The sequence below is a fragment of the Apodemus sylvaticus genome, chromosome 7, assembly GCF_947179515.1.
Source record: "Apodemus sylvaticus chromosome 7, mApoSyl1.1, whole genome shotgun sequence".
NCBI classification, from domain to species: domain Eukaryota; kingdom Metazoa; phylum Chordata; class Mammalia; order Rodentia; family Muridae; genus Apodemus; species Apodemus sylvaticus.
The window spans coordinates 71,771,186-71,779,565 of NC_067478.1; the positions used below are offsets into that span (position 1 = coordinate 71,771,186).

Below are 8,380 nucleotides of genomic sequence, written 5' to 3' on the forward strand. Positions count from 1 at the left end.
ATGAAGACTCTCTTCCCACCAGCATTGTTTACTGCTTAGGTGACTTAACCTCAAGGAGTGGGGCTGGGAGCATTATCTCCTCAGTGTTGCAAGTATCTTGTGAGTTTCTAGAGACAGAGGAAAAAATGTTCAATTCAGGGGAAACAGATACATAGCTGTTCCCAGCTACTAGAACTTGACAGATCCCCTCCTGCCTGAGCCTCAGTTCCTGAATCTTCCAGGGACATATACCAAGGGGTGGGCCTTGCCATCATCCTGGACAAAATGAAGACATTCTAAAAGGACACTTTCAGATTGGAATTTTACCCAGGAGTTGTCTTATATGAGAAGAAAAAAGCCGGTGGCCCTGAAGCCAGCCAGAGAGGGAACTTTTCTCCCTTAAGAAATGTCACAGTTCTTACACTGTCAGGCCCCCTTGCAATAGAGGCTGGTGCCAAGACAATGAGCCCATAATGGGTAGGGCTATTCCTAGAGCAGTTATGCATGCCTCTTGCCTTACACTTCAGTGTATTGTCAGTTCAGTGACCCTGAAGCTGAGCAGGGGGCTGGGTGGGATTGGGGCATATATCACTAGACTGCTTTGTTCCTCTTCCTAATATGGTCACACTGAATAAATCCCTGTTTTGTTTTTTCACTTTTTTGGTCTACTTAAGTGCCCTTGTTGAGGATGGATGGCTGAGCCTAGTTTATTACAGCTTCTAGGGCCCAGGCTCTGACCCAATGTCTGATGACAGAGCCTAAATCTAAGGTGTGTAGCCACTCTCTTAAATTAAGGAAACTGGCTGGGCAGGGTGGCACACACTCTCAGTCTCAGAACTGGAAAAGCAGAGGTAGATGTGCTACCATGAGTCTGGGGCTAGCCTAGGCTACCAAGTGAGCGTGTGCCTCAAAAACAGAAGAAAAAACCAGTATATGTCTGGGAGTAGACCGAGTCCTGAAAGAAGTCACGTGAAGGACCCCAGCGCCTCAGCCCCCAGAGAGTGCGGATGTTAACAGAGGTCAGAAAGTATCAACGTTCTTCCGGTGCTGCCCTTGAAACCGCTCCCCTACAGAGGCTCCTCACTGAGGTTAGCAGAGCAGCCCCCTCCATCAGCTCTACATTTGCACAGAATTGTCAGTTGAGTTTCTGAGTTCCCTATGCATCTCTGGTAAAACACTAGGAGCTTCTTTGGAGACAGTGTCTTGGCGTGGCAGGAGGCAGAGAGGGCCACTTTGGCAGGAGCAGTAGGCAGAATCCCCCTGCTCTGAGGATGCTGGCGCTTCTGCCTGCTTTGCCCTGGCCCTCTTTCCCTTGGGCACCTATCTCCCTCCCATCAGAGTGAGTCCTCCCTCCTGAAATCTGGCCGCAGCGCCATCCTCTGCTTGCCTCCCTTCTCCCACCCCATGCAAAACCTAAAGAGGCCGATTTGCGTAGCATTTTGCCTGTGTTTGCCTGAGGTCTCCTCACTTGAGCTGGTTGCCCCCCCCCCCCTTCCCTGGATTCTGCCTCCAAGGAGCTCAGCACATCTTTGAAGGCAGGAAAACAAGTCTGGAAAGTGGTGAGCTTCACACACACACACACACCAAAGGGACTCTAGTCAGCCCAAGTGTGGCAAGCATGGCTCTGGCAGGCCTTGTCCTTCTCCCCATCCTTGCTAAAAAACTGCTAGATTGTATTCCTAAACTGCTAGAATATATTCCTAAACTGCTAGATTATATTCCTAAACTGCTAGAATATATTCCTAAACTGCTAGATTATATTCCTAAACTGCTAGATTATAATCCTAAACTGCTAGATTATAATCCTAAACTGCTAGATTATATTCCTAAACTGCTAGATTATATTCCTAAACTGCTAGATTATATTCCTAAACTGTTAGATTATATTCCTAAACTGCTAGATTATATTCCTAAACTAGCCATCAAGTCTATTATTCCCTTATTTGTCCACTGCCTCTTCCTTCTGAGGCTGACTGCCAAGTGTAGCTATCAGAGTATTAAAGTCCAATGATCAAAAGCTCCCCTTTGGTCATCCAATTGACATACCCAATTGATATTAAACATTCACATTCTAACATAGGGTTCCCCCTTTACTTTGATATCTATTTCCTCTCGGGCCCTTTCCCTTGTTCCCGTTCCCTTTTCCCTCATCTTCTATTTCCTGTCTCTGTCTCTTATTCCCTGACCTTTGTCCCTCTGGGGCAAATAAATCTTTGTGTTAAAAATTTGGCCTTGGGTGTCTTAAGCAGACTTCCAACCCCTGCCCCCCCCACACACACACTACACACCCTTTAGGAAGGCTACCCTCAAGTGTTTTAAGGAAGAGTTTCTGTACAAACTGTGCCCAGACACTTCCTGTATCATAGCCATCGCTGTACCTCTGGCCCGCCCCATTGAAAATCTGTTCAGTGGCCAGACATAGTGGCATATGCCTTTTATCCCAGCCCATGGAGGAAGAGGCAGATAGATCTTCGTGAGTTGGAGGCCAACCTAGACTACACGGCTAATTCAAGGTCAACCAAGGCCATCTAGAGAGAATCTATCTTAACAAATAAAAATTAAATTGTATTTCTGGGCCAGCCTGAGCAGACAAGTTGTTGTCCCCTCCAAACCCTCCTCAGACAGATACGTTGAAATTGGAAGGCAGAAGAAGGCACCAGGTTTGGGTGGATGAGGCTGAGGTCGGAGGGCACACCAGAGGGAACTGGTAGGATTTCAAGCTCAGGGACTGGTGGGTTTTCAAACCCTTAAGTGAGCTTGGACATTGTATCCTACAGTATCTCCTCAAATCCACATTCTTCTAAACAAAAGCATGGATGGTCAGGCCTATCACAGCAACACCCCAGTCCCTGGTACCAACTTTTTAGTCAGGGTTTTACTGATGTGAACAGACACCATGACCAAGGCAAGTCTTATAAGAACAACATTTAATTGGGATTGACTTACAAGTTCAGAGGGTCAGTCCATCATCAAGGTGGGAACATGGCAGCATCCAGGCAGGGGTGGTGCAGGAGAAGCTGAGAACTCTAGCTAGCAGAATACTGGCTTCCAGGCAGCGAGGATGAGGGTTATAAAGCCCACACCCACTCACCTATTCCAACAAGGCCACACCTGCAAATAGTCCCACTCTCTGGGCCAAGCCTAGTCAAACCCTGGCACCATCCTTCCTGGGCCTTGGCTCGTTTCTGCTTGTCTCTCTTCAGAGCAGTTGGCTTTATCTCCCCTGACTCCTAGCACATCCTTACGGTTCTCTTCATTCTGTGCCTCCTTGTAATTTATTTATCTTTCTAATGTGATCTTGGAGGTTGTAGTGTGATGAGGTCAGTTTTGTCCTCTCTCCAAGAAGTGCCCATCACAAGAAGGCAGGGGGTCTGGTGATGGGTCAGGCCCGGCACAGAAGAGGCAGCTGGGCAAAGTTTTTTATTTATAGCTCCAGGAGGGAAGAACAGTGCCTTTGGGGATGCAAAGGTTTGCTTCCCATTGCTGTGATAGACTGTCAAGGACAGGGCTTACACTTCCCGATCACAGCGCCTCGTGAAGCGCCAAGCCAGGAACTCAAGCAGACCGGAACCTGGAATGGAGAACTGAAGCAGACACAGTGGAGGAGGAACGCTGCTCGTTGGCTTGTTCTCAATGACTCACTCATTCATTTATTGTTAATAATTGTTATTATGTATGGGTGTCTTTTGTCTGTGGACCACATCGAATCTCCTGAAGTTAGAGTAGATGTTGTCGGCCACCACATGGGTGCTGGGAACCAAACCCGGGGCCTCTGGAAGAGTAGCCAGTCCTCTTAGTCACTGAATATTTCTCCAGCTTCTCCGCTTGCTTTTTCTCAGACAACCTAAGACCACAAGCCAAGGGGTGGCGCCGCCCACAGTGGGCGGGGCTCTCCCACATCAATCATGGAAATGCCACACAGACTTGCATATAAGCCAGTTGAGGTTCCTTCTTCGCGGAGGACTCTTAACTTAGGCTGACAAAACACAAAGCAGCACATTCAAAGGCAGCAAGACGCTAAAGGGCAAGAGGGGAGAGGGTACCAGGAAGCAAAGTGTTTTGGGGGTCCAGGATTTTATCCAAGCAGTTTTTCCTGAGCTCTAATTGGAGAGTTTACAGCAGGCAGCTGAATCATGTTGGGTCATAGTGTCACAGAGAAGAGTCACCTGCTTATCTGTGCAGCTAAATCATGTGGGGTCATGGTGTCACTGAGAGGAGTCACCTGCTTATCTGTGCAGTCCAGGCAGGGTATGAGGTCAGCAGGGCGGGTCCCTTAGTTTGCATCTGTGTGCCCTCCCAGGGGAGTGACCAGCTTAGTGGGAAGAAGTTATATAAGGGAGATATCTGGATGGACCACACAGAGGAGGTTGCTGGGCCTCTGTGCTCCTTAGGGAGGTGTTATCTCTAGAGACTGAGAGGAAGAGGAAGAAGAAGCAAAGAAAGAAACGAATCCAAAACTGAAAGACAAAATCCTCCACTCTCTAGCAGATAGACCCTAATGAATTGGCGCCGTACAGAGTGATTTGTGATGGCTAAGGTCTAATGGCCCTGGCGCCTCACCCCAAATGGCCAGGCTCAGAACTGACAGAGAAGTAATGCTAGAAGATTTACTACTGCAGCGTATATTATTGGGTCTCTGGGCAGTTAGCAGTCGGGGAGGCTGGGGCAGTCCCGGTACATGCACGGGGATGGGGTGAGTTAAGTGCTCTGAGCCAGCAGTTGCAGATTGTGTGGCAGCTTATGAGCTGGTGGGCATGATGGGGGCTCCTGAGCCTTCCAGTCTGAGCCTGCTTCAGTCTAGTCCTGGTGTCCGGGAGGCTCACTGACAGACTCCTCTGGGGCAGCTTGCAGGCAGCTAGAAGCAAGGTTTTTGGGAGGGTGGTCATGGGGACTCTCACTTTCTTCATTTTTTTGGGGGGGAAACAAAACTAACAAACCAACCAACCAACCAACCAACCAACCAAAAAAGGACAACACAGCTGGCTCTACCACTTACTCATTACGCAGAGTGATGATCCCACATTCCGTGGCTCCCTCTCTATTCCCCACAGGACTGGGGGTGCCCTCTCCCTGTCCCCATCTGAGTGAGGAGCAGAACCTGGCTTCCACCTAGCATGTCAGAGCACTCTGATAAGCAGGCCTTTTAGACTTTGCTCTGTCCTCCCAGGGCAGGCAGTTCACCGCCCCTTAGAGACTATGAAACAGTAAGCAGACAGGCTTTGGATGCAGGTTTGAGAGGCACTGGCCAAGGGGTGGTGCTGAGATCTGATAGCAAGCTGGAAGACACCGTGCCATTAGTCACACAGCTGTGACAGTTTTAAGGCTCCTGCCAGCTAACAAGGTGTGTTTCAGGGAGGCAGGTTCTAGCTGAAGGACTTCCTCCTAAGAGCTCCGTGGACACAGATGAGTTCCTTGCCACTGCAATCTGTCAAGGATGTGGGTGCTTCCAGAAAAGCTTCGGTGTAGGGATAGGGCCTGCTCAGGGAGGATACTAGGTAGAAGGGCGCCTCTTCCTAAACCTTTCCTGGCAGGGCTGTAAGGACTGGGGCAGGTGGGATGGGGACCAGGGGACTCTGGGCATTCACTCCCATCCTTCCTTCAGGAGCAGGCCTCTCCCCTGTCTTGTCAGTCAGCCCTCTATCTGCTGCACATCGCTTGGCTTGGTTTCCCTGTCGGCTAAAGGCAGAGCTGGGGTTGTAGCCTGGCTAAGGCAGCCTCACTTCATCAGTCTGGAGCACTGCATTTCCCTCAGGCTCTTCAGGGTGGATCTTCATCTTGCTTTGGCCTTCTGGGCTCAGGTGAGAACTGATCCTTCTCAAGGCCCAGACTTGTGTTGGGTATAGTGTCTAAAACAGAGACCCTCCATCCCCACCCCCACCCCATGCCCTTCCCCCAGCTTTGAGCAGGCTAAACAGACCTAAGTGCTAGTTGGTCTTCTGCCCACCTAGATGGAGTCTTCTGCCTTGCCCCCCCTGCATTTTCCTACAGGAGCAGATTGCCCGCTGAGCTTGCTTTGCAACACAATCCAGCTGAAGCAAAGGATGGGTCTGTGGGCTCTCTCTATACAGTGCTAAATATTAAACTTTGAGCCTTGATCAGAAACTTTTGTCTTGGCTTCAACCTGTTTTCGGCCCTTCCCCCCAGCAGGAGGTGAGGAAGTCCAGGAAGTAGCTAAGAAAGGCCACAAGGAGTAGAGGGGGTAAGTGTCAGGCTTTTTCATCTGGGGCACCCCTAAGTGGACTGAGAGAAAAATCTCCCAAGTGACGGAGAGGCATCCCTTTCCACAAGACAGGTGCCCAGTGAGGCAAGAGGGGCATCCTGGCACAGCCCTGTGGCTTTTGTGGTGAGAGTTGACAAAGCAGGCAGTTCCATGGTACCTAGGAGGGGTGAAGAGCTGAAGCAGGGAGATGAGAAAATAGCTGAAGCGGTGGACTGGGAGAAGCTGGGTAAGGGAGGGAGGAGAGACCTAATAAGGAGAGAGCCTCCCTCATGGTGGTGGTGGGTGCCCCAAAGGGGGTAGCAGGCTCCAAGAGCCAGAGAGGATGTGAGTAGGCAAGGGGGGACCAATGGCCTGGCGGTGGCGCACGCCTGTAATCCCAGCACTTGGGAGGCAGAGGCAGGTGGATTCCTGAGTTCGAGGCCAGCCTGGTCTACAGAGTGAGTTCCAGGACAGCCAGGGCTACACAGAGAAACCCTGTCTCAAAAAACCAAAAAAAAAAAAAAAAGGAGAGACCGATGACTACAGCAGTGGAAGGGCGAGGGGAAAAGCGGTTGAAGATGCAGACTGTAGAATTTGGACTCAAGTAAGGTGGGTGGCAGAGGCCAGCAGAAACCAATGACGGTACACATCAAACCAGCAGCTTGGTCCAGACGGGCCGAGGAGGTTGGAAAAGAACTCACGTATGCCAATCCCACTTTTCAGCACCAGAAGACTGGAAGAAAAAAACAAAAACAAAAAACCAACGAAATAAAAGTAGGCAGACACGACTACTCCTAAAGTATGGAGACAGTTTATATTGTGGCGACAAGGAAGAAGCAAGCGGAGGGAAGATATTCCAGGCTGAACACGGCTGACAGACTAAATGGGACCATGAGAGGTTCGAGGGGGGGGAGGGGGGGAGAGGCTGCGAACCAGGAGATGGCCTGTTTTAAGGGGCCAAGAGACCAACGTCAGGAAAATGACTGACATTTTATATATATGGGGAAGCAGAAGCCCCGCCCCTGGAAGGAAGAGGTTTAGAGTAGGGGGTGGGGTGAGGAAAGCTGGGAGGAGCCACAGCTACAGAGAGAGACTTGTCCAAGATTTCTTTGAAACCTAACAGAGAGCAGAGCTGTCATGACCCAGTCGCCTCTCTAATGCCTGTTGTTGGGAAGGAATAGTCTTGGTGTTGCACAGAGAGTGAGCAGAGTAAACATATCCTGGCAAGGCAATTTCTTTTTGTAAAAAGGGTTCACCATAACTCAAATTGTTCTGTCAGGCAGCACACACGGCCACAGTGGCCACTATCTCTTATCCCTGATACAAGAGGTGCTTGCATGTTGTCATCAGATGGGTAAAGTTCAACTTCACAGTGTACTGACGAGCTATTTGGAAATTGGCGGAGAGTAAATGAAAGGAAGGATGAAGGGGTTAGTGGCCCCGGGTCATGGAGTTCCTGAAATGCAACAGGGCCGATAAGTAAATAAATTAGTCTTACTTAGTGGGAGATTAAAATATTGGCATAAAAAATTTAAAAGGTGAGGGAGATTTTTGGAATACTGGCTGTTGGTGAGCTAGACGACACCTTTTTGTTGAAAAAGAGTTTCTTGCACTACTCTTAATATTATCCCACTGGGAATTAGGTTTCAGCATATGGATCTGTGAGGCCACGCCCATGTTGAGGACACAGAGATTATGAAATCTATTTATTTAGTTTCATGGTCTTTACCGTGTAACTCTGTAGAAGAGAGATGTTTAAATAATGACTCATGAGAGTCCCGTATGTTGGGTGTACAACTGGCTTGTACAACACTACAGAAGGGGCCACAACCAGTTCCCCATTCTGGGGGACCTTAACTCTACCATGAAGGTTTGGAAAGTGACGACAGAAGAATGGCCTGGATAGATCTTTAATTGTGAGCGTCCCAGCCCAGCAGAACCCCCACAGATTCAAGGGATGAGTTCTCCTGTGGCAGCCTGAAGCAACTATATCTCTTCCTCCAGGGGGAGATGGAATGGCTCTCTGCCCCTGAGCATGCTCCGATAAGAAGCAGATGCCCTAGTGGTGGACTTCTTCCAGGTGGGGTACACTGGACAGTGGTTGGGATAAGACAGGTGTCCAGCATCTAGCCTAGGCAGCCTCCCTTCTTCCCTACCCTGCTCCTCCCTGTCGGGAAGGCAAAGTACAAAATGTGCCACTGT

At 49.6% G+C, this 8,380-nt stretch overlaps 1 long non-coding RNA gene across 1 annotated transcript; it reads right to left on the reverse strand.

Annotated features, from left to right (window-relative positions):
* Positions 1-2,891: 2,891 nt before the first annotated feature.
* LOC127689895 (uncharacterized) lies at positions 2,892-5,166 on the reverse strand. The gene is made up of 2 exons (XR_007978954.1): positions 4,976-5,166; positions 2,892-3,955 (listed from the first exon to the last, which is right to left on the reverse strand). It is a non-coding gene; the product is annotated as an uncharacterized LOC127689895 (long non-coding RNA).
* Positions 5,167-8,380: the final 3,214 nt, after the last annotated feature.